The sequence below is a fragment of the Panulirus ornatus genome, chromosome 30, assembly GCF_036320965.1.
Source record: "Panulirus ornatus isolate Po-2019 chromosome 30, ASM3632096v1, whole genome shotgun sequence".
In the NCBI taxonomy this organism is placed as follows: domain Eukaryota; kingdom Metazoa; phylum Arthropoda; class Malacostraca; order Decapoda; family Palinuridae; genus Panulirus; species Panulirus ornatus.
In genome coordinates, this window is record NC_092253.1 from 1764818 (window position 1) to 1792000 (window position 27183).

General features: G+C 44.2%; 1 protein-coding gene across 1 annotated transcript in view; it reads left to right on the plus strand.

Annotated features, from left to right (window-relative positions):
- The first annotated feature begins 3330 nt into the window (after positions 1-3330).
- The window catches only part of LOC139758298 (superoxide dismutase [Mn], mitochondrial), a 220641-nt gene continuing 196788 nt past the window's right edge, over positions 3331-27183 (plus strand). Inside the window, exon 1 of the mRNA XM_071679523.1 lies at positions 3331-3341. The gene's annotated coding sequence lies outside the window, so the exon portion shown is untranslated. The remainder of the gene's footprint in view (positions 3342-27183) is intronic.

Consider the following 27183-nt stretch of genomic DNA (forward strand, 5'->3'; position numbering starts at 1 on the left):
TTTCCCTGAACCCAGCTGGCAACATCATCATCATCATCATCATCATCATCATCATCATCATCATCATCATGCTGTGTATAATACATCTTCGTCAACAGGTTCCTCACTTGCCTTGCTCTCTCCAGGGTTCGACTGTCCAAACCATCACATTATGTCTGTTTCCTTCTCAACTGATCTGTCTATTTTCCTTTCTTATTATATAAGGACACATGAGCTCAACTCCTTTTCTCATCCATCGAACAAATCAGCATCAACTGCACACAGCGGCATTTAATCTGTCCTCTCTCGTCTTCATACATTCCCCCAGCCGTGAAAATATAAAATAGCAATAGTTCAGAAACTTCTATAATTCGTATATGGTGTAAGACTTATGATATTTGTTGTTTGTTCTGTACTACCACCGCTCCACAGCCCGGCGAAACGTACCATACACCAGCCTGCAACGAAGCGTTGTTCTGGTTCTTGTGGTGGTAGTGTGGTTCATGTAGGAGTGTGTGGTGTCAGTAGATGGTCCTGTCCTCACCTACTACGTCCATTTCCTCGTCTTCGCCTCTTTTTTCTGATGCTCTTTAATCTTATTTATATTTCTGCTTCAATCTGGTATTTTCTTGGTCTGGATCCTTGATCTTCACTTTGGTACTTGACTTTCCACTTTTGGTCTCTCGGGGAAAAACGAGAAGAAACAAAATCACTTTCGGACCCGTTGCCGGAAAAGTCAATAATGGAGTCAGTTTCTGTCCCCAGCCCACCCATGCCACGCCACCACCACCACCATTTAAATGTTCCAGTGACGAACGTCCCTTTCGATGGCTCTGGCAATAGTATGATTAAAAACAGGGGCTGTATAAAGGCCGGGAATCCATCATGATCCTCCATGGATTTCAGCCGTTAGACTGAGCATATTTAAACCAGTATATTGAGGCGAGTATGCTAATTAAGAGTAATGTGTTGTTTATATATCCTGTTTGGGTTTGTCATTGCTGGGTTGTGGAGCGTGAGGGAAGAGTAATGTAAGGGCGGAGTTGTTAATCGTGCTGGAGGATCCATGCTCTGCCCAGCGTTTCATTGCCTGATTTATATGCAGAGATTTGGCCTAGATATGCAGTGTTGGTCCTGGCTTAATTTATGTGAGTGACAGTGTGGGGTTGTGTGTGAGTGTATGTGTGTTTGAGTGACAGTGTGTATGTGAGTGACTGTATGTGTGTGTGTGTGTGTGTGTGTGTGTGTGTGTGTGTGTGTGTCTGTGTGTTTGTGTGTATATGTGTGTGTGTACGTGTGTCTGTGTGTGTATTTGTGTGTGTGTGTGTGTGTGTGTGTGTGTGTGTGTGTGTGTGTTGTGTGTGTGTGTGTACACACACATTAGGGAAGATGATTGCGTCAGGAGTGACGTCACTGTGCGGACGTGTTAGTCTGGGTCTCGTCTGTGAGCCCCCCCCCCCCTCCCTTCCCCCTTCCCCTAATTCCAAAATTTCTCCAGTGCGAGAAAAAAAAAAATGAGACAGTTATAACTAAGTTGTTAAAGTTTTCTCTGTATCATAACTATAACCAGGTAATATTCCGTAGATATAGATGGCATTTTGTATTTTAAGTTATAAGCTGGAGTTATGATTTGTTATATTTTCTTAACATTGATCTTTGTTTATGACAAATTCAAAAACGTTGCCTGTACGACAGTTTGGCCAGAGGTGTCAGGGAGGCGTCCAGACTCGAGCTGCCATGAATATTAAAGAGGAGGAGCTGCGACGGTGTTGGAGAACCAAGTTGGTAGCTTCGACTTCTTGCTGTGGCTCCTGCTTACCGCTGCCTGGCTTCGAATCCCACCAACATAAGGTCGAATCTGCGATCCTAAGTTACGTTTTCTGTCTCGGTATTTTTCCTGGAGTTTTCAATCATTGTCCACGTATCTTATATACCATCTTTGTACTAGTGATTTCTCTTTTTTCTTTACTTTCTGAAATGTAGAAAAATGTAACGTATTTAGTGCCAAATCCTCCCATATATATATATATATATATATATATATATATATATATATATATATATATATATATATATTATCCCTGGGGATAGGGGATTAAGAATACTTCCCACGTATTCCCTGCGTGTCGTAGAAGGCGACTAAAAGGGGAGGGAGCGGGGGGCTGGAAATCCTCCCCTCTTTTTTTTTTTTTTTTTTTTTTTTTTTAATTTTCCAAAAGAAGGAACAGAGGGGGCCAGGTGAGGATATTCCAAAAAAGGCCCAGTCCTCTGTTCTTAACGCTACCTCGCTAACGCGGGAAATGGCAAATAGTTTAAAAGAAAAGAAGAAAGAAATATATATATATATATATATATATATATATATATATATATATATATATATATATATATTGTATATCAGCTGACTTATATATCTTTAGTATATCTCCCCTGATGATGTGATTATTACACGAAAGTGCACATGGGCACTTCGTGTTTCATTTTCCCCATGGGCCCATAGGAATATATATTTCATACATATTAGCCATTTCCCGCGTTAGCCAGGTAGCGTTAAGAACAGAGAACTGAGCCTTAGAGGGAATATCCTCTCTTGGCCCCCTTCTCTGTTCCTTCTTTTGGAAAATCAAAAATGAGAAGGGAGGATATCCAGCCCCTCGCTCCCTCCCCTTTCAGTCGCCTTCTACGACACGCAGGGAACACGGTCAGTCAGCACAGAGGGAAGGTATAACCCGTCAGTAGCCAGAGAGAAAACGGAAAGAGGGTAAAATCCTGTCGAAATCAGCAGACCACTAACGATGAAGTGGCATGACAATTAGCGTTAGGGGTTGCACAACTCTCTCCCTACTCGTTTGTCACTCTAGTCTTTGTGCAATTAAAGATAAAAACTCACACGCAGTCCCCCTTCACCCCGGCACGAATTGATGAACAGATAAAGGTGTTCCCCCTTCCCCTCCTCCCAGTGACGGTAGAAATGCTTCACGTAATTTGGTCACTATGAAATCAGTTTTCCCCTCATGTTACCATCTCGTCGCGCGCGCGCGCGTGCGCGGCTCCTCTGCTCACCGTTCGTTAATCTGGACGACGATGTTGTGAGTGTTGTATCAGCGAACACAACAGCTGTATTGTGGTGGATGATGGCTACCCTCATGGCTCTGTGGTCAGTATTGTTGCCCATGAATCTCGCTGGTACAATTATGCTCGACCTTCACCCCTGCCTCACTGCCAACCAGGGTGTTCTGACTTCCCTTACGAAGTTGTTGAAAAATTAATGGGTCGACGCCCAGACTCATTATCAGGTTATGAATGCTTGTTGTCAACTGAATGACGCGGTTGTGAATGCTGGTGGTGTACAGAAGCTTAACAATACTTTTTTTTCTTTGAAAGTAAAGAAAGTTGAGGAGAGGATAAACATGCCCACCCACAGATAACCGTCTTCCAAGCCTTAGCACCGACCAGCTCACCAAGCTACCCACACACTTGAGCCAGAACGAAGCACCTTTGTCCACACACACACACACACACACACACACACACACACACATATATGTTAGGGAGATGATAAAGACTTCATATCTTTTTTGATAACAGTGGCACTTTACATCCTCGTCTGGCTGGTGCAGTGGAGCGGCGCCTGCGGCTGTCGCAAACAGACAAAACCAGCCACCCAGCCACTAACAAGGGAACTTTAGGTATATCAACAGTCCTAAAGAAAAAAGACGTGCCTTAGGCGTGCCTTCATGAGTCGCATATAGAATGACGGAAGGCCTTCCCTCAATTATCCAGTAGCCTTGTGAGTCGTCCCATTTACCCCACCTCGTGTGGTTCTCAGTAACCTTTCAACCTAAAGTGTTTGGCCCTGCAGAGAAACATTACCTTCAACACACCTCACACGCTTTGACCTCTCTGTGACGAATTTTTGACGCACTCTTAACCGCTGAAAATAACCCCATCTCCGCAGCATGAACGAGGTCAGACAACCGCTTCGAACCCGGTCCCCCAACAACAACGCAGCGTTTAGCCAGATGAGCCATTTTAAAACAGATCACCGGTACTTGCTCTCACTTGCTCGGCTTTTGCTGGCTGGTCGAGGCTGGCTAAGGTCTGGGTAGTTAATAGCCCATGAATGAGGTATGACAGGCTATTTGCAGCTCATAATTATCAGCCTGATTTATGGACAACGTTAAAGCTTCGCTGACAAGACAATAGCGATGGTTTGAGCCCTTGAGTAAGGTGGTGCTAACTCTGAGTACGATGGTACGACTGTTAATCATGACCCTTAGGTATGATGATGCCCTGGCCTTCAACGTGTCCCTTAAGGGGTCAGATCATAGAGTAGATCATTATTATACCTAAGGGCCATAACGTCGTGCGCATGGGTCGTGCCGTCGTGCGCATGGGTCTTACCGTCGTGCGCATGGGTCATGCCGTCTTAACCAAGGGTCGTACCGTCTAACGTACCCAAGTGTCGTGCCGTCGTGTAGGTGAATGATACAAGACGATGAGAGTTGTTGTATTCGTTGTTGTAACGTACGTTATTTGTTGTAGTGTCCATAATTTGTCACGTACTTTGTTTGGTCGTCCATGTGTTTTCGTTCTTGTGAATGTACTCGTCTTGTCTGTGCTTTTGTTTATGTAATGTCTTTGTAAATGACCAGTGTCATGTTAGATGTTGTGTTCATGTTTCGTGTTACATGTTGTCCTTGTGTCCGTGACCTGTATCGTGGTTATGACAGTCGTCTCCGTGGTTCCTGTGGCGGTGTCCGTGGGTTCGTGGCACAATAGCTATTGTGTCAGTGTCCTTGGTTCGCTGGCACTGTTGTCAGAGAGAGAGAGAGAGAGAGAGAGAGAGAGAGAGAGAGAGAGAGAGAGAGAGAGAGAGAGAGGTGTAGAACCAGTGGAGGAAACTCATCTAAAAGGTAATTTAGACTTTGTTACCCTAGTTTCCTTTTGCAATTTATTCCCCGTAAACTGTTTTCCAAAATGTATTGCTGTATGAAGTGCTTGTATAAAATGTACTGGTGTGTAGTTGTGGCAGTTGTTGTTGTTGATAGTGTTATGATAGTCCTGGATGTACGTGTTGAGTTACAGGTCTGGAGCAGTAGATATGTTGGTGTAGAAGTTGGTTTGTAAATCTGTTGCTGTAGATTTTGAATTCTGTTTCTGATAATCTGGACGCTGGTTTTTGGACCTGTTTTTATGGATTTTTTTTAATTTTGATTCTGTTGGTTTATATATTGGTTTATGGTTTCGTTAATGTCGATTTTGAATTCTAGTCATGTTATGTGTAGATTTTAGTACTGGATCAGACGTTGCTCGAAATTTCCAGCTTTTGCCAGCGTTCCTCTGCGTGTTGGTTTTTGGTCCTGTTGTTCTTGATGAACAATGAACATCATTAAAACAGTGAAGTTTTAGCTGCCGAAGTTGTCTTAGGAGGCACTCAAGTAACGCAGGCATCTGGTTCACGTCCCTGGTAAGAGAGATGTCCAGCCTTACCATCAGAAAGCAGGTATTCGTGTTGATCAGACTTTCACTGTGGTATATTTATTTCCTTGTGAAATTCTGGTTAATTACTTTACGTCCATATCTTAATGGAGTGTTTTGGCTTCCTCTAGTGAGTATTGATGGTAGTCGAAGGTGTGGGGGATATTTGATAAGTCGCAACGTACACAATGGCGTAAGTTCTCAAGTTTAGGTGGAATTTATCGACTTGGGTCAAGATAATGAACCAACACGTTACATGATAAGTCATCGCTGTATTTTCGGTTTAGAATTCAGTGTTTTGTTATGGCCTTGTGACAACTATAGTCTTAAAGCCAACAAACCACAAATCAACTGTATCATGAATATCACAATATCTTCAAACAACGATATTCACTTTTTAGAAAGAACAACTTAATTCCACAATTCCCAGGTTCCTTAGTGACTCATAGATGAAACAACAATACAGTGATACAGTATGTTATGATAACACGAGATAGAAAAGTATAGATGAACAAATAGTATCTAGTGAAAGATGGCGTGGAATAATGATTGTGACAGTAATTTGGTTTCACAGCAAACCATCAACACGTACGTATTAGTGACGCAGTTCATTACTCACATTTTTCATTCATTACGCAAACTAATCTAAAAGATTATGATGGAATGGCTTTATTACACACAGATGCTATATATTAGTTAAGTCACGTTATATTGTTTTCAACTACATTAGCCTTTCGTGGAGTAATGTGAATTACATTAACGTTTCGTGGAGTATTATGAATTACATTAACGTTTCGTAGGGTATTATAAATTACATTAACGTTTCGTAGAGTATTATAAATTACATTAATGTTTCGTGGAATATATAGTTAGTGTCCAGTATTTAGTGCAGCTGCCTTCTCGGTCAGCCATCACCTGTGGGAGGGAGAGGTCAGTGTGGGTCGACGCTCACTACCCCTTCCGTCAGGGTGACCCCGGGGCTGGACCCCGGGTTCATTGTATCAGGACGCCTGATGTTCTTTGCTTCAGTTGTTGATCACGAACACACACACACTACAGTCCTGCCAAACACTTGCAAGTTAGATCCGCATCAACAGACCTGACTTGTAAGACAGCATGGGAGGTAAAAGACCAGTGTGTCATTGAAGTATATATAATGCCCGGCAGCCTCGTGTCGTCTGTGTGACCTGGGTGATAGTGTTATATATACAGAACTCTTTGATTAAGGTCATGGAAGATCGTCAAGTAGCTGTGGAGGAACGTTGACCTCTTTACTGGCTTCTGATAGATATGATAAGCATAACGTCTCCTAGCTTCTGTATATGTTTCAGTACACACACACACACACACACACACACACACTAACTAGCGAACTGGAAACAGAAGTCCGCTTGGCCACTGCTCAGGAATAACAGAGAACAAGGCTGTGTTCGGCCCAGCAGAAACTGACACAGTGAAACGAAAATTGAGGAAACGTTAGGTTAAATGACATTAGCAGACGTGGCATTAGCATGTAGATGGAAGCCGGAAAAACCGGTTCATAACTTGAGCAGCGAGAGGGAGCGGGGGTTAGTGGTTCCAGGGGGTAGTGGTTCTGGGGTAGTGGTTTGCTGGGGCATTGGTGCCTGAGGTAGTGTTTTGTTAGTGGTTCCAGAAGCAATGGTGCCTGGGATAGTGGTTGCTGGGGTCGTGTGTGGTAGTGGTTGCTGTGGTTGTGTGTTGTAGTGGTTGCTGTGGTCGTGTGTGGCAGTGGTTGCTGTGGTCGTGTGTGGCAGTGGTTGCTGTGGTCGTGTGTGGCAGTGGTGGCTGTGGTCGTGTGTGGTAGTGGTTGCTGTGGTCGTGTATGGTAGTGGTTGCTGTGGTCGTGTGTGGCAGTGGTGGCTGTGGTCGTGTGTGGTAGTGGTTGCTGTGGTAGCGGGTGTGGTAGGGAGAGGTTCAGCTGGTTCTCACGGACGTGAGAGAACTGAGTCAACAGAGTGCATATTTAAAAGTGGTATGTCAACTTATTATAGAAATAATTAGGCACCGTGGAAAAGTACATGGTTTATCGTATTTCAGGCGGAAGTAAGATACATGGAAATTAGGTTGACCCTGAGGCTACAGCAGTACATAATACAGGCGAGACTTGTGGTGTGGGTAAAGTGTAAACAGACAGAGCAGGGAACTTAATGGGGAAATATGGAAGAGTTTTGACTTTTGAGAATAGCAAGTAGAAGAGGGAATGGTTTTTTGTTATTACAGGAGAGTTGATGTGGAGGGAAGGTTGGTGTGGAGGGAAGGTTGGTGTGGAGGGAAGGTTGGTGTGGAGGGAAGGTTGGTGTGAGGGGAGAGTTGCTGTGAACGTAGAGTTGTTGCCGGAACTAGATACTATGGGGGAACAGTTGCTGTGAACAGAGATTTGCCATGACTGTAGTAGTGCTATGATGGGGAGCTGTGCTGTAAAGGAAGGATGGTGTATGTGATCGTGTCTCCCTGAAGTCTCCTCGTGTCTCCCTGAAATCTCCTCGTGTCTCCCTAAAGTCTCCTCGTGTCTCCCTAAAGTGCTCTGGTGCTTCCCTAGTTTCCTCCTTCCTTCGTAAATTCTCCTCCCGTGGTTATGTTTCTCGACTTTGTGAACACGTTAGATTTACCTTCAGCCGAGGAGGAATCATTAAAGACGCAGCCATGTGCGGCACTGGGGGTCATAGGTTAGGTTGGCACCTGTCGGACCCTAACATGATTACCAATATATATGCAAAGGTTTTGGTCGCGATTTATGGCGTTGAGTCGAGGATGTCTCGCACGTCTCAAGGCTTCGAATTTTTATTTTGAGCAAAAGAATTACTGAGTTAAGGTGGGCGTCGCAAGGACAAGGATTGGGGTAGAAACTATTGGGGGTCAGGATAGTTATTTGTGTGTGTGTGTGTGTGTGTGTGTGTGTGTGTATCACAGAGAACAAGAGAACAGAGAGCAGGACTCCGGGGTCGTCCGGCTGAGGAGCAGTGTGTTAGAATATCACGCCGGCGAAGATGAGGAAAACTCGCTCAATTATTTACTTGACGTCTTGACTCGTATGTGAGGAGTTTCTGACAGTCTTAGGGAAAGTGGAGCAAACAAAAGTTCCATCTCAGGGATCGCTCAGAGATTCACACAGATGCCTTCATCTTAGTGAATTTCAGCATCAGATTAACTGCGGTTACATATATATATATATATATATATATATATATATATATATATATATATATATATATATATATATATATATATACCAGCTCTGTAGAAGCCATGAGTTCCAGATATATATGTAGTGTTGAGGATGTGTATGTATATGTCTACCTAGGCAACAAAACTTATGCACGTACTTTAAGGATATACGTAACACTTAGAATTTCATGCTCGTAAACTAAGAGTAAAGAACTTTTTCTGGAAGTAGAATTACATGGACGAAAAGCAAAAGAGCGCTTAGCGTTTCTGACCGTGTCGCATTCACAGGCCGAGGTTCGAATCCTGGTTGTGGCAGTCGGTCCACGGTCAATCCAGCTGTTGATCCACCCCTAGGAGTTGTTAAGAAAATGGGTGCCTGGCTTAGGCTAGCCAGGGTTTGTATATGTAGCGTTAATGAGATGGCCTCGATTAGTGCTTCAGTCGCCCTTGTCGTCTCAATTAACGTTTAAAAAAAAAAGAACCGAGTGTAAATGCAAATACGTGAACAGTATATGTTCCTAGACAGAGGTTGTGAACCTGAAAAGACAACTAAACCCAAACTTCACATCGTATGTTCCGGGACGAAGGTATGGTGTACCTATGCATAGTATGTACACCGTGTGTGTCTGCCCCACAACATGGTGTATGTGTTACACCTGCAGGATATACTGAATCTCTGGAGGGTGAAGAGGAGAGGATTCTGGAGTTGAGTGCAGCATGTGAGGGTAGTGGGTCTGTCTGGGCGAGCTAGCTGGAGGGACATGTGAATTGTTTAGTGTTGGTCTTGTCCGGGAGGCTGGCCGGGTCACTCACCTCTTCAATATAAACAAGGAGAGTGAGTCGCGATGGTGCCTGGCAGCCTTTGTTGGGAGGAATTCGCGTAGGAACAGAATATGTCATTGTCTAGTCATGAAGAAGAATAACACTCATGCAACGGCATTCGAATGCTTTACTCGGATTTCTTTGTGAAAAAAGGAAGTCTTTTATTTTTGTACCTAAGTCTCTCCTGGTTCCAACTTTCTCGAAAGATGTTAATTTCATTTCGGGGGGAAAATTTTACCATTGCGCTGTTCACAGTTTCGTTTAGGTTTCCGGGGAGCGAGAAACTGAGACATCAGGGCTTGAGGAGAAGAATTCAGGTCCCCAAGCGAGGCATCAGGTCCTCAAGTGAGGCATTAGGTCCTCAAGCGAGGCATCAGATCCTCAAGCGAGGCATCAGGTCCTCAAGCGAGGCATCAGATCCTCAAGTGAGGCGTCAGATCCTCAAGCGAGGCATCAGATCCTCAAGCGAGGCATCAGGTCCTCAAGCGAGGCATCAGATCCTCAAGCGAGGCGTCAGGTCCTCAATGGAGGAGCAAAGTCCTGAAAGTTTGAGAGCAGCGTTGCACACCAGAGAGAAGGGAAATAAAGGTGTTTCCTGGTGCCACGGGAGGAGGAGCTGCTGCTGCTGCTGGCTCGTGGCTCTGGAAATCAGAAGTCAATAAGCAAGTATAATTTCCTTTTATTCGATGCCGCTGATATTTGTGACGACAGACGAGGAATAAAGAAATGGCCGAAATGTAATTCAAATGTTTTTTTTTTTTTCTTCTGAGAGACGCCACAGGACGTCACGCTGTCAGAGCCTCACTTGCTCATGGACTCGGTTATTGGGGACGGCGTCTGGCGAGGTCGTTGTCAATTCTGATCTGGTTTTCTTGTGAGGTTTTCAGTTTTCATCACGTGTTTCACAATGGTGTGGTCCAGACACCACCGCTGCTCTCTCTCTCTCTCTCTCTCTCTCTCTCTCTCTCTCTCTCTCTCTCTCTCTCTCTCTCTCTCTCTCTCTCTCTCTCTCTCTCTCTGTGATAGGACACTGAGAATAAGTAGGAGGAGGAGGAGCCTAAGCTTGCAATCCCACGTCCCCTCAGGACTTTCGGCTGGATTTCCCTCTCCTCTTAATCTTCGTCGTCATCAACGTCGTCTGTACGATTGTAGCCACGACACCGGTACCTGGACTCCTACTGTAGCCACGACACCGGTACCTGGACTCCTACTGTAGCCACGACACCGGTACCTGGACTCCTACTGTAGCCACGACACCGGTACCTGGACTCCTACTGTAGCCACGTCACCGGTACCTGGACTCCTACTGTAGCCACGACACCTGGACTCGTACTGATGTGTGGACATTTTACCTCACTTTTGTGTAGCCTTTTTGGTCTGGGGTCGTTTGTTCTTCAGTGTGTGTGTTGTGCAACTGTTTGTTGTGGTCTTGTATAAGATCAGAGAAGCAGTTTTACCTCGTATTGTGTGGTGTCGTACTTCTTGATGGCTTCGTTATTATTCGCTTGTATCTCTCTCGTTTTTTCACTCTGTGCATATAAAGCTTCTGTAGTGAGTTATTTGTTTAGTTATTTTTGTTGTTGTTGTTCTGTTGCCTTTAAGTTACCCGAGTGGATGTGCCCAAGTTTATTTGTTATGGTATAGGACGGGTTTTTTTTTCTCTCTTGTTATGGCTTTTGTTACTGCCTTTGTTGTAGGTTTTGTTGCTTTTGTTATGACTTTCGTTGTTGCCTTTGTTAACTTTTTATTATGGCCTTTGTTACCGCATCATTTGCCGGTGTGACCCCATTATCCGTGGCTCGCCTCCTGCTGGTGTGACCCCATTATCCGTGGCTCGCCTCCTGCTGGTGTGACCACATTATCCGTGGCTCGCCTCCTGCTAGTGTGACCACATTATCCGTGGCTCGCCTCCTGCTGGTGTGACCACATTATCCGTGGCTCGCCTCCTGCTGGTGTGACCACATTATCCGTGGCTCGCCTCCTGCTGGTGTGACCACATTATCCGTGGCTCGCCTCCTGCTGGTGTGACCACATTATCCGTGGCTCGCCTCCTGCCGGTGTGACCACATTATCCGTGGCTCGCCTCCTGCTGGTGTGACCACATTATCCGTGGCTCGCCTTTACCATTCCAACTTCGTAATGTTCTCTGTACACATGCAGGTGATGGGAGCCTTGCGTCTGCCGTTATGTTCTGCCTCCTGCGGTCATACACTGTGTCTGTGTGAGTTTGTGAAAGTTTTCTGGTTGGGAGATGTACAGTTTCTAGTGTCGAGGATATATATATATATATATATATATATATATATATATATATATATATATATATATATATATATATATATATATATATATTCATTTTCTGTTGGATTAGAGTTTGGATTACTAAATACCAGTGTATGAGACCTTGCCCAAGCTGTCAGAGCTTGGTAAACATACATTAAACACACGTTTTGGTTGAGTTTTTGTTTAATAATATTAATGTGCAAAGCTTCTCGTGGTGGGAGTAAAGTCTGGATCTCTGACACTGGAAGTAATCAGGTTTCATAACGTGTCCCACAGTTTCCCACAGTCTTTTGTAACTTGGGAAGAAAAAAGATGATGAAAATTAAGATTTCCACAGAAAATTACTGTAATGAGTTTTGCCATGATATTAACAAAATTCTTGGAGTTACATTCATGGTATGTTCTGGTGTTGCGTTACAGTTTTATCATCTCTTACTTTTACCAACATAACTTATTCTTACTTTCAGAACAAAACTGTTCTCTGCTGTGTTTCAACTTTTGTTCATGTATCCACCATCCATCTCAACATGGATCTCCATTTCCCCGTGTGATCTTAAATGTGTCTGAGGGTGTGTTCGTATGTTTGTGTGTTCTCGTGTACGTACGTATACCCGTCCGTGCGACCGTCATGTGTACGTTCTTGCACGACTCTATGAAGAAAATATCTAGACTCAGGCAACTGGTTTTGAAGTGTGTTCTCCCATTCAGTTGAGTCACGACTCATAATGCACATCACTGAGTCATGACGCTTGTGGTAGATTCAGAAGGTTCTGTATACAGTGAGTGACTCATCCATTGCCTGGAGCTGAGCCGCTTCCTCAGTAATCCTCAGTATAGATTCTGGTAAACAGGATCATATCAGACTACACTGACTTACATTGTTACGAGGCTAGCAGGGCTCTGAATTGACGGTACGTATGATGATTACAGCCTTCCCACCCACTCGACGGGTCCCACACTTATTCCTAAACTTCCCCTTTACCAGGTCTACACTGACAGACAAACGGATACACATCGTCAAACCTCATGACCTGTAGGCACAGCCGATGGACTCGACTGACTCCCTGAGTGCTGCAGGGACCTCGTAGAACAAGTCATAGAGCTGAAGGTTCAAGGTATCTCATCATTCGCTCATCTGTCGTCATATCCACATCTGGAGGCGGTATACACACGCCACGTCAGGCATCCGTGCACTCTGCCGTTCCTTTAGGATTTTCCCGATAATTCTCTTTTGTTAAACTGTTAAAAAAAAATGAAAATATCATATATTCCACGTAATAAATCGGGCCGTCATCGTCTCCTCTTCACTCTGTTGACAAAGCTCGAGCCAGAGACTCCCAGTTCGCGGTCTTAACCCCTTTTACGACCGCAGTTCTCTCGCATTTTTCGCGCATCTACCCCCCCCCCCCCTTCCTCCCCCCATGTGTGTGTGTGCATTCCACTATTTTTACAGAGTTGATATGCAAATACTGCCACATTCGCCAGGCCTTCGACGCACACACACAGCAAGACACCCAGCTTGGAAATTGTGAATCCGTGTGTGTGTGTGTGTGTGTGTGTGTGTGTGTGTGTGTGTGAGGAATGTATGTTATATGAGCGAGGGCGTGTTTATGTGTCAGTGTAGCATTGTACTTAAAGGGATATGAATGTAGTTTGCTTGTACTCTGACACCACCAGTTCATGACCCTGTGAACACGACGGTACGACACTTGAGCACGACTGTACGACGCTTGAGCACGACGGTACGACACTTGAGCACGACGGTACGACCCTTGAGCGCGACGGTACGACCGAAGGGTATGATGGCTTGTGGTCTTTGATCCTACTCCAACGGGTCAGGTCAAAGGCCACGTATCTACCCAAGCCAAGGGTCGTACCGTCGTGCTCCGTGATTAACTCTGTCACCACATCTATATATATTTTAATGCACCTGTCTGTTTATCTGCTCGTCTGTGTATATGAATATTATTAACTGCCTATAAATGTCGTTATTCATAAACCTTTATGTTGTCCCGTATATACTATGTGATATGTGTACATGTCTCAGTATCCTGTCATTCTATTACCTCTCTCTCTCTCTCTCTCTCTCTCTCTCTCTCTCTCTCTCTCTCTCTCTCTCTCTCTCTCTCTCTCTCTCTCTCTCTCTGACACACACACACACACACACACACACACAGTAAATTGGAAGACCAGAACGGAAGCAATTGTCTTATGTTCGTAATTCCTTCAACCTATGCAGAAGCCTGCACGTTGGATCTAACAATGTTAACAACCAGTAACAAGCATTGCGAAAACCAGGATGTAAAACTTCAGGTTTTTCACAAGTAGGAGGGAAAAAATTCTCCAATTTCACACTTGAGCAGCAACCATCACCCAGGCGAAGCTCACAAAACACAAACAAAACAACTCGACCCAACAAACAAACAAACACATGGGGACCTCATTCCGGCCATAGTCCAAGCCAGCCTGGCCGTCGTTCCCATGTTGTGAATTTCCTTTTTTGTTGTTCTTGTTATTGTTGTTCTATTTATTTGATGGCATTTCCGTGATCAGATAGACGATGATGACGCGCCGGATAACCTCTGGGTCAGGTCATCATCGTCTGACCCCGATTGACCTGGGCAGAAACGACAGCATCATTTCCTGAGTTCTAGTGGATTTTCTATTTTTTGCCTCATTTTCTTTGTTCATTGAGTGTTGTGTTCCCGTACAGTACAGGCAGACCTTCGTCTCGTCTGCCGCTCACCGTCTTAATGTATAGCCAATTCCAGTGTTGCCAGTGACGTTGTCGCCATTGTCAGAGTTGTTAGTGTTGCCAGTTAAAGCCAGCTACAGTGTAGCCAGCTGGCGTAATACCGTTCTTATGTAAAATATAGTCCAGAACGTTGGTAGTGCTTGCTGGGTACCATTGGCAAATCAACTGTTGTTAAGATTCCAGTGATGCAGTCTGGTTACTCCCAGTGAAGCCAGGAAAAGATTAGCTGCTCCTATTAGAATTACAATCTTTGGTACGATCGAGTCAGTTAGTTAGACAGTTAGTAGAGGCAGTTATGTGTAGCGCTTCCCCACCAGCCTCGCTGACCCTTTTATTGACCTCTGCAGACGACCCTTGTGACGGGTAGTTAACCCACGTCAGCCAGTCTGTTCACCAGGTCACCTGAACCTTACCCATGTCATTCACACGACAGAGCGCGAGGCACGCAAGGTGTTCCTCACTGCATCTCTGTGTGTCAGCGGGTGTTATGTACATCTGTGTGTCAGCGGGTGTTATGTACATCTGTGTGTCAGCGGGTGTTATGTACGTCTGTTATTCACTGATGATTCGTTCATTTGTAGAACACTGGACCTCAGCGATCCTGTGAGGACATATACTTTAACAAGAGATGTCAAACAAACCGAGGAAGAAACATGTTGTGACCTTGCTGTTGTGATGACCAACGTTGTGTTCTTGATCTACATTCCACTACCACACTGTTCCTAGCTCTCTCTCTCTCTCTCTCTCTCTCTCTCTCTCTCTCTCTCTCTCTCTCTCTCTCTCTCTCTCTCTCTCTCTCTCTCTCTCTCTCGTCGTGTCGTGGGCTGTTCGTGACCCAGGCAGCTCCCAGCCAGGAGGAGGAGCATCATCATCACAGTCGTACAACTTTAAGGATGAAGTGTGAGTCACAGTCTTGACCTGCCACCACCCACCACCGTAGGTCGCCACACATGTACACTGTACCAACACTTCACACGGCCACCACAAACGCCTGACCCACGGGTCCATTCCTCCTCCTCCTGTAGCTGTACGGTTTCCTAACTGTTGCTGACCTCCGCCTCGTACCGTTGCTCGACCCTCTCCGCTGCTGTAGCTCTTCCCCCTTGACGTCACCCCACATAACCCCAGTACTTGACCTCGTCTCCCTCCATCCTCCAGAAGTGTGGGTGTAGTGAAGCCAGTCTGGCTGGCGTGCCTGCAGGAAGTGGGAGTCGTGTCTAGCCCTGCAATTCAGGTTTCAGTGAACTTTTACCTTCAATTTCGCTTAAGCTTCCTACTGTGTGTTATTATTAATTCATGTGGTCATATTTTTATATATGTATTTCTCTCTCTCTCTCTCTCTCTCTCTCTCTCTCTCTCTCTCTCTCTCTCTCTCTCTCTCTCTCTCTCTCTCTCTCTCGGTAAAGGTCAGAGTGTTTACAGGCTTATGCAAAGATACGCCGTCTCTTTCATAAGTGATTCAGACGGACGGTCAGTGCAGCACCGCTGCCCACAACACGAATGAAACCACAACTGTCTGACGTCGCTTCTCGCCCGCTGTGTCCCCCCGCGCCTCGGGCTCAGCCCAACACACAACACCTGTGACCATACGCTTCCCTCCGCAACACCACTGCCTGCTGCTCCTCACCACCTCCTGCATCACTGTCCGTCGCTCCCTGTGTATCCCCGCCCTTGTATCAAGCCATATGGACAGAGCTGACGTCCTCACAGTGACCCAGATGTTTTTCTTGTATCTTCAGAACTAATTCCTGACCAAGCTTGATGCCTTGGGAAGGTCACATCCTTCGTCGGTCTGGATCATTGTCCTCGCAACACTGTCCTATTCCCACGACCCGGCGGATACCCTGTAGTGACGATCCTGTTCCAGTTCTTCGTTATATCGAAGACAGTATCACGAAAACAGCTTCACTTCGACCACAAGAGGAGGTGTCTGAGGCACCTCACCTCGCGAGTTGACCCAGACTCGCGTCTCTGTCGGTCAGGATGCCTTAGTTCGCCTCGACTTGCTACCAACAGTAGCAGCTTGACTAGTCCTCTTCCTCCTCCTCCTCCTCCTCCTCTCGTACTTCCTCCTCATGATAGAGTGAGTTGCGACATCTTCGTTACGTGAGCTTCCGTCAGATCAGATAAACAACAAATATTCTCTGTATCTTCGGTTACGTAATAGCCACGGTACATATAATCGGCTACAGCGTTGCTGATTACAGTGTCTTCACTTAGTGTCGTGAGCTACGCTTCAACCAGAGAGACGAGCGAGTCATACAGTGTTACCAGAACCCAACACATAATTACAGTGTAGCCAGAGGCAGTTGCAGGAGTTGTTGTTACAGTGTAGCCAGAACCTCAGGCTGGAAGTTCCGCAAACACTGGGAAAAGAAGACAAATGAGGAAAAGAACTCTGGGAAAAAACGGAGTTGAAAGCTACTTATGGAAATTTAAGAGCGAGAAAATGTGAATGCAGAAGATCTATGCGAACGACAGAGCTTGAGAAAAAGCTTTTTACTTATTCCATCGTTCGTCTTGGCTTCGGATTTATTTTTTGATTTACGGAGTGAAAAAATGGTTCGAAATTTCGTGAAGATGTTTGCGTTTATTCGTCGCTAACGCCATGAACTAGACGAACGTTTTCGTGACCTTAATTATGGCATTCGTAAGTGAATTTTGCAAATGTAAGATTCGTATGAGTTAGCACTTACAGTAATATAAAGTTTATATGTATAAATATCTATATACGATTCTAGTGGATCGGGTGGAGAGAGACAGGTGGTCCGACCTGATCGGCTAAACTCATTCTATAATCCATATGTACGTTGTTATGTAAGGAGATATATATTTAGACAGAAAAGCACACAGATAGAATGACATATAGACAGACAGACAGAGACTCAGTACCTGACAGGCAGAGGCCTACTTGTAGACAGTAATAGGTACACTGACAGGCAGGTAGGTGGTAATGGGTACAGATTTCTGTATTTCCTTGACCACAGTGTCAGCAACTTAAAGCAGGATGTTCAGACTGTTGGGTGATGTAGAGAGTGTGTGTGTGTGTGTGTGTGTGTGTGATCGTACCACACCACCACAGTAGCCGCCCACAGCAGCATTACCTCCCTCTAATAATAGATGTATTCTCACCTCAGCAACACAGCAGGACCCTGGTGTTGTTTGTCTGTTAGGTTCTACGTGATTCAATTATCTTCTGTATAGTCCCATTATGGGCAATTATTCATACCTTCCGTCACCCTGTTGATGGGGCTGGGATATACCCCCTACCCCTACCTCCTGCCATCTTGGCCTGGTGTCCGGACACCCCCTCCCCCCCCTGCCGTAACTCCCTCATGTAATCTGTGATTAATTACAAGAAAAATATGGTCTGTTTCTCCTCTGTCGTAAAGCTGGCTTCTCTCCCAGTTGTGCTGTCGATCTTGCTTTTACTTTTTTCATCTTGACGTATCCAGAGTATGGTGATGTGACCTTGCTATACACCGGCGTGACCAGGAATGACCTGTGCCACCATGAGGGTCAGGATGAATGTGAGGTGATCGTGTCTTGCGATGGTCGCGTCGTGTAACAACGATCGTTATGTATGAGGACAGTGTCACATGCTCGTAATGATTCGTCGCCAAGCGGTAATTGGTCATTTGGTTCAGGTTATTATAAATCATGTTTCTTTTACTGATGGATTTTCTGTACGGTATAGGGAGACAACAACATGTGATTCACAACGACGGTGTGTGAATCAAGAAGAAGCAGACACATCGTGATCTTTAAGATGGTTAGTTCCTCGTTTAACTTACGTTGTTCAGTAGTTAGCAAGAGTCGACCTGGTGACGAGCCGTCAGGGACCCCCTGGTGACTGACCTTCACCTGGCTCTCGGACGAACAGTTAGTTTCCGGTGACGCAGGTACAACATCTGCGCAGCAGACGGCGAGCAGGAACAGTGATGTTGTCCACATCAACACGATTCAAAGATGTTATGAACATGGAGGGAGATGAGGGAAGCATTTTGAAATATTTCAAGAAACGTATTGAAACACAAGCTATATGGCAGAAACAAATAATGTATGGGAAATTCATCAGAACGTAAGGGTGTAAATTAACCTGTGGGGGAAAAGGAGAATGTATGGGTATGGGGAATTCAGTGAAATGTATGAATATTCCTAAATAGACTTGAAGGTTAAAGTGTGTGTGTGTGTGTGTGTGTGTGTGTGTGTGTGTGTGTGTGTGTCGCTACATGTCCTCCTCCTCACCACCGTTGGTCCACGTTCCCTGCCGTGCCTCGCGCGTCCCCTGGGTCTGTGAGCCAACAACCTTCTCCCCAAACATCATTGATCTCCACATCAGCCGTCGTCTGCCTGTCGGTGCAGGCGTCAGCGACTCCAGTTGCCGCGCTAATATTTCTGCAGCGTCACATCGCCCGTGACAGCACGACCTAATCTGGCATCCCAAACTCCAGAAAACCTGTTGAGAAGGAAGATGCTTTTGCTTATTCCGCGACGTCTGGTATACCGAGATGAGGCGCATTTCCTGTAATGTGAGCGAGATCTTGGCTGTACTGTACCCACTGAATGATTATGTGCTCTTACTGCTTCCTGTATTTGTGTGTGTGGTGTGTGTGTGTGTGTGTGTGTGTGGTTACCCATTTATCGACCAGCCCCGAGGGGAGGATGAACACCTTGGTTGGATGTGAGCTGATTCGAACCCATATACGAGCTCGACCACGCGCGGGCCCGTGCTGACCCATAATGTGTCTATGTATGTGTGTGTGTGTGTGTGAACCTGTGAGTGACAGTATACACTGTGACACACGGTGTGTGAGTGAGGCTATGTTTCCCTCAGTCGTCCCCATCATGCTCGGCGGACGCGAATACCTACCACCAGTAGGGCGCACATCCCGGCGTCACAACCTTACCTTCTTGTGTTGTATTCGCGTTACACAGTTGTGAGGACTGTGTCTGTACAGGAACCTAGTGGACGTACATACACCCACATACAACACAGGTGTGTCGGGTTGGTCGGTAAACATAAGACTGTTTCATGATGTCCTGTGTGATTTCTGGTGTATGTATGTATACACTGGTTCTGTATTGGTACAGTAGGGGAGCCTGGACACTAGGAAAATGGTTAGACTCATCCAGTAAAACAAAGCGTGGCAGAATTCAATTTGTGAACGTCATTCGTATTCGTTGTTCATACCAGCAGAGCTACTGGCGTGGTCTGTGTTGGCAGCAGAGCAAGCAAGGCTCGGGGTATATACACCACTGGAGCCAATATCGCCAACACTTTTACAATAAATACATGTTGCCACTGCAGAGGACACACACACACCCACACACACACACACACACACACACACACACACACACACACACACACACACACACGAAGTGTTCTGGGATAGTGTTCTTCTTAGTCTATATAAGTCACTTGCCAGAAGGACCGAAATTCTGCCTAAACATCATTGCAGATGATGTTTGGGTCAGACGGTTGATAGAAACTAAATAGACCTGCGTCTCCTCATTAGGGATCCTTCCTGCCTCGTGAATTTTAGGATTTCTACGTGATATCTTCTTCCTCTACAGCAGATATCTTGATGTAGTCCGTAAGATGTCTTGATATCCCATTATTGTAATGCTTTGTTGTTTATCTCTGTGATGTCCTGTTATCTTTCTGTACGATGCCTTCGTATCTTTCTCTATAATGCCTTGCTATTGTTCTCTATATTGCCATGATATCCTTCTATATAATGCCCTGCCTCATATCTCACTGTAAATTACCTTGCTATCATGTCTGTAGATCTGTCTATAGATTCCTCCGTTATCGTCTTTCTGTAAGATACCTTCCCTAGACTGTATATACGTCATGATATTTGTGTTTATACAAAAGTTTATCATTAGTTTATAAAACTTTAAAGATTTCATGATTAAAACTGAACAACAAAAGTTTTCAGAATTTAAGTATACTGGAGAAGTCTTGCAACATTATGGTACTGGTCCAGGACAAGTTTGTCTGTTTTGTTTATGTATACATACATATCATTCCCTTTTTTGTGGAGTACATTTCCTGTATATCAATGTTCACCTGCCACCGTATTTTCACTATATTTCACTGTAGTTCACTCTATGTCTTTCCCTCCTTTATAGTTCACTGTAGCTTCACTAAAGTTCTCTGTATCTTTATCATTTCTATTCGTACGTTGTGTTATTTGGGCTTGTATAAGAATTGTACTGTGAAATATGAGATAGATGAGGGAGTACCCTGATCATGATAGATGAGGGAATATCGTAATCATATCTACAGAACCATTACTCTATCATATCTACAGAACCATTACTCTATCATATCTACAGAACCATTACTCTATCATCACTCACAAACAACCTTGTCTCGTTACGCCATCGCTGGCCTCGTCCATGAGGAAGTGAGAACATTGTTCTACAGTGATTGTGCCCGACGACCACTCATGATGGGATTTTCAGTATCTGTTCATTGTTGATCATGGAGGACATGAGATGAATCATGACATACTCCTCCTCAGGCCTCGCTGAGCGTCGTATGGTCAAGGTATGTTGATTTAAGGAAGATGTACGATGTATACCGGTTTGTTCTTCATTTGTCACAAGGTAGTGACAGACCAGATGCTGTTGTTAGTCTTCTTATATTCGACTTCTGTTCTTGAGTAGAGAAGGTAACACTGTCTGATGGCGATTTTGTTTTGAATAAGAGAAGGTTCCCGTCAGGCAGCGTGAGGAAGAATTGATCAATTCACATCAAGACGAGGATTCGTTTTTTATCAGTTTTCCAGACGTCATAACTATTATTGTGTGTCATTTTCTCACGCGAGATACGAAGTCTTGTGCCATCTGGTGGCTGGTGTGTTTGGTCCATGAATGAATCACATGGCAAGGTATGTTCTCACTGAGGAAATGCTCCAGGAACAACGAGAAACGAAAATAGTTCACGAATCTCAACGATATAACTCATCATTATCGTCAGACCTTCTTATGAATATTTAGGAAAGTCTGGGAAGACGAAACTCTCGATGGACTGAAATAAACGAAGAAGCATCGCAGAAGTTGTGTGGATGATGGTACTGTAGCTTGTTACACACACACACACACACACACACACACACACACAATTGGTCACAGTGGTGCGCGTGTTCTAGTATTTACGGATAACCACGAGAATATCAGCAAATATATATATATATATATATATATATATATATATATATATATATATATATATATATATATATATATATATATATATATTAGAGAGAGAGCGAGATTATATAGTTTCATTTGTTTATAAGTATTTGTGAGGAACGTTGGACGTTAATTCTTACGTTAGAGAAGACAATTGTCATGAAATATTTCTTCGTTTTTAGCTTCTTTCTGTTAGCGAAGGTGTGACTGCTACACTCGCTGACTCGCTCTGTTATCGCTACAACTTTCATGTTTATGGAAGGTAGATGTATGAAGTGAAGGGAAGGAATCGCTATTTCAACACACACACATATAGACATGTGCATCCATCCAGATCGTCGAGGTTGAACATTTCCACTGAAGAGAATATTGAAAATTGTAGCAGAAATGTTTGCAATGTTGCACCAGAAGCCATGGTTAATGGTGGACAGGAGACAGTGCAGCCAACAGTCTCTGAAGTGAAATAAATATTTGTAACACTGTGTGGCATCACGACGGTGAACGAAAACATCTGACGAAGGCAACATCTGCATCGATTATTTTTTTCAGACTCTAGTGACGGAGGGAAGTCCTCAATGAAGCCATACCTTTGATGATCCATATAAAAAGAGCAACGGTGAAAAAGAAAAACGAGAGAAAGAAAGAGAAAAAGGTTATAATAAGAGTTTTTGAGGGTAAGGGAAAAAATGTCTTTGGAAAAGGCAGGTGGGTCGTGGTTGGTAGGAATGGTATTAGCGGGTAAAAAGTTGTAATCATAGAATGCGATATAGATCAACACGGATCACGCCGCCGCCAGAGCCACGAGTGACCAACGGTTGGTACACAGTAGTCCTGTGAGGCAGTGGCAGACTGCAGGAACCGGAGCAATAGCCATAGAAGCGAGAAAAAACATTTTACGACACTGAGAATCGGGATTAAGGAGTAAGTTAATCCTGTAGCGAGGATTTTCCCCGCGGACGGTAGTAGCAAGAACTGATGACGAAGCTGTGAGGTGGCGGGAGCGAAAGAGATTGTGAGGTGGTACAGACGGTCCACCCACTTGTGAAGCAACGTCTTTAACATAGTTGCATAAGGTTCACATTAAGGTCTGCCGCTGATCCATCGCTTTTCACTTTTTGTGAGTGTATTTGTTGATCATGTCTCGTGTGAGTGTATTTGTTGATCATGTCTCGTGTGAGTGTATTTGTTGATCATGTCTCGTGTGAGTGTATTTGTTGATCACGTCTCGTGCAAAGTTTGACGATGCTATGTTGGTCACGTGACGAATTCACTCGACGTTACTCTGGTGATCGACATCGTCGACTTCCTCTCCAACCCGACCAGTCGACCACGTCGATGCAGATGCGAGCAACACAACTACAACAACAACCACAATAACGGCGACACGAAAATTGTCTCCCTCGGATTTGCATTCGACTTGGTTGTGGAATCTGGTTGTGAAATCGGCGTTTTCGTCGTGTGCCCGGAGGGTTCCAGAGCCAGAGCCAACCATCGGGAGGTTAATTAGTCATTTGTGTGTTTGATCTTGACTGTATACTTACTTGATGAAGGAGGAGCAGGAGGAGGAAGGACTGGGAGCGAGGGGAAAAACGCAAGACGTTATTTGTTAGACGGAGAAAAATAGTTGATTGCGATTTCATAAAGGGGGAGAAGAAAGGTGGACTTGATGAAGAACAAATAGAAAATGATTATTTTGAGAAAGAGAACAGAGTTTTGTACGTTGTGATGGATAGAAATATTGAAAGTGATGTGAATATTCTGAAAGAAATGGGGTACATCAACCAATCGTCGGAAGTGAGATCCTACAACGAATTTTGAAGATTTTTAGAAATAGAAGAGAAACAGATAAAGTGAGAAAGAACAATAGAGAGATTATCAATTACGTGGAAAGAGGGGACCAGGGCAGAAGGTGTAACAATTAGACGAAGGGAGACAAGTTTGCAAATTGATGGTGAGAGGGGGCAAGGAGAGAGAGAGAGAGAGAGAGAGAGAGAGAGAGAGAGAGAGAGAGAGAGAGAGAGAGAGAGAGAACAAGTGGGGAAAAACAGAGAAAATAGACGAAGATAATGGTAACTGGAGGACCAGAGGTAATTTACAGAGGGGACAGTAAAGATGGAGCTGGGAGTCAATATCCAGGTCTTCCCATTTGTTCTGCTGAAAATTACATTTTTCTTTCTGGGGTAAAGTTGCTCGTATGACTTCCCTGCCCAGGGCTGTCATATATATATATATATATATATATATATATATATATATATATATATAATTTGTTATTTATTTGTTAATGTAGAATGGATGAATGATAAAGAACGGTTACTTAACTTTAGGTAGACATTCGTCTGAAAATATAGAGTTGAGGTATTACAAATATTACAGTACTGTGAGGTAATGATAGTAACTACTGGATCAATCATATTTCCACGCTTTAGATAAATACGTAAATGAGTTACTTAAACAGTTAGTGATAATTAGTTGAACATTGTTATGAATATTTGATAGTTAACATGAGAATGTTTTGTGTGTTATGTATATGATATATTCTCAATATATTTCGACTTATGTAGAAACGTAACATTCATTAGAATCATTCATCACTTTTTCTTCTTCATTGATCAGGTGTCAGACAAAGACGTTCATCATGTGTCCCTCCAGTATGGTAAACAACCACTAGATACCTGGGAACATGAAACACATAATTGCGCTCAGGAAATATTAAAACGCCAGCCAGGCTGGAGGGAGGGTAGCGAGCCAGCAAGCTTGGCCGGGGGTGGTGGCGGCGGGTATAGTGTACACACATAACACATATTGCACATTTTCTTTCCTCCTCTTTTTTTTTTTTTCCTTTATAAGTGGAAGATCTTGATTGCCACTACGATCTCGACCTGCCGTTTTCTTAATGAAATGTACGTCTCCTGAGAACCAGGCGAGGCGACCCACGCTCAAGTCTAGCTCGACCCAGATTGAGAAAATGTTGTCAACATCTGACTTGAATAAACATGCGAGGTACGACTCCGCTTCAAGCGGTACAGATCATGCGACCATGTCTGCTATTCATTAAAGATCGTGTTCGGCAGCGTGTGTTGCGCGAATCTTTCCCCACGAGACAGTAATTGATTTTCCCTCTATATTGTGGCATTGTGTTGGCACCAGGGAGTGAAGATATTCAGTAGGGATTTAGTGTAGTGAGAGAGTCTTTGTCGACTCGTTACATCGAGGAAGGACTGGAAGAAAATTTTGTAGCCAGAATTTTTTTTTTTTTTTTTTACTAAGCTCCGCTTTTCTAACCATGACGAATTTAGTTTCCACGTCACATCCCTATTGCATCAGTGGTCAGGCTACTAAATGGTCATTAAAGCAGAAATCGTAACATGTAAAACAACACAATATATATATATATATATATATATATATATATATATATATATATATATATATATATATATATATATATATGGTGCGTCTGCCGGAAATTATTAGCGAAAGATGTCGAATAAAGAAATGCAAAGGTTGAGAAATTTACTAATTCCTAACTTAACTCTCAACCGTGATCGTGTAGTAATGTTTTCCCAGGGTTACTTATTGTATGCATCCGTCTGTACAGGCTCAGTGGTCGTACCAACACGCATGGTTGTCGTAGCGTCGTGCTCAGTAGTCGTACGAACACGTCCGGTTGTCGTAGAGTCGTGTCGTCTGTGGGTGACCCTGTCGTGTGTGTGTGTGTAGTTGGTGGTCGGTGGAGATCAGTCACCTGAGCCTGGCCGGGTCTCTAGATGCAAAAACTTTTTGAAATGGTTGATCATCGGACGATCCTTTCGTCTCGGAGGACTTCACATATTGCCTGCCTCCTTCTGGATCCAACCAGTTACTCCCACAAAGCAGTTAAGGTCCTCTAATGTGATTAGTTTGGCTTCCCGAACAGAGACACTGGGCAAGTATGCTCCCGATCTTCCTCTGGAAGGATATATTTAACTTCCTCGTTTAACCCAGTGTGTTTGGTGAGGTCAATCTGATCCACCTTGCACTCCTGACCGTAGCGGGGTATTGTGGTCACCTTTGTTGCAGTATTGTCAGACTCCAAGTGTCGTACATTGCCATGTCGTAACCATACTATTCTCTGAACGTGGAGTTTTCACCTCACAGACTCGCTCTGTAATTTTGAAAATTAACAAGTTATCATTCAGTTATCATTGGCTGCCGTAATGACCTTCACAGTTTATGGACTTAAAGCCCAAACGACCGTCCAACCCGGAAGGTTGTGAGTGTAGGTCTGCACAACACTACATGTTGTAGATTTAGGTCCCGACTGATATAGTAAGCCTACAAACCATGATACCTAGACCAGATAAGATTGTTACCCAAGATGACGCTACAACTCAAGATGAACACGAAGACGAACACACTGCAGAGCAAGACGACACTCACAGATCAGGGTAACACTGCAGAGCAAGACGACACTCACAGATCAGGGTAACACTGCAGAGCAAGACGACACTCACAGATCAGGGTAACACTGCAGAGCAAGACAACACTTACAGACCACGATAATTCTACCGACCAGGATAACACTGCAGACCCAGATAACACTTCACAGTAGGATAACCATTGATCAAGATTACACCTAACACCAAGGTAACTGTACTCCGGAGTAACATGAGGCCAGCCAAACACTGGAGGCCGGTGTAACTGGGCAGGTTGAGGCAGAGGAAATATTTCCAGTGTATATATGGGTTCAGGAAAGTTTGGCAAATTGAGGACAAAGTTTTCTCATATAACAAGTTGGTAGGAAGGCGAGGTGGGGAGCCCCAGGCAACCTCCTGAATCAGACGTCCCCTCCAGGAGCCTCTCTTAAGAGTCTGTGAATCGGCTTTCTTTCTCTCCTTCCCACAGAGTCTGTGTGGACCCTGCCTCCCTCCCTCCCAGAGGTTGTGGCTCACACCATCATTCCCTCCGAGAACTTCCACGAGTCTGTAGACCACCCGTCCATCCCGTAGTCTGAGTCAGCCTGTGAATTCAAGCCTCCAGGACTCCATGGTAATAAGTTACCTCCCTTCCTCGTGACCTTCCTGTAGTAGGCTCTTCACCAACGCCTCCCTCTGTGAGTCTCCCTCAGTCTTTGCTCGAAGGTGTAGGAAGGAGGTAAGGTATGTGCAAGAGTTTCTCCTGTGTAGAGTATGTTGCCAATTGTAAGAATTACTGGAGTTAAAAAGAACTTTACAGGTTGTGTTGCGTCGCTTGCAGTCATAAGAGTGATGCACGGTGATATGTAGATTATCGTTGTTATTATTATTACTTATTATTATTACTTATTATTATTATTATTATCATTATAGCAGTAGGAATATCAAAATACGATTTTGGTGACATTTCACTAAAGAAGTGCTTTTTAAAACTTTTTTTATATGATTCTTGAATAATCACAGAATAAGAATTAGTTAAATCTGAGGGAATCACGTGTCTGTCTCAGAGAC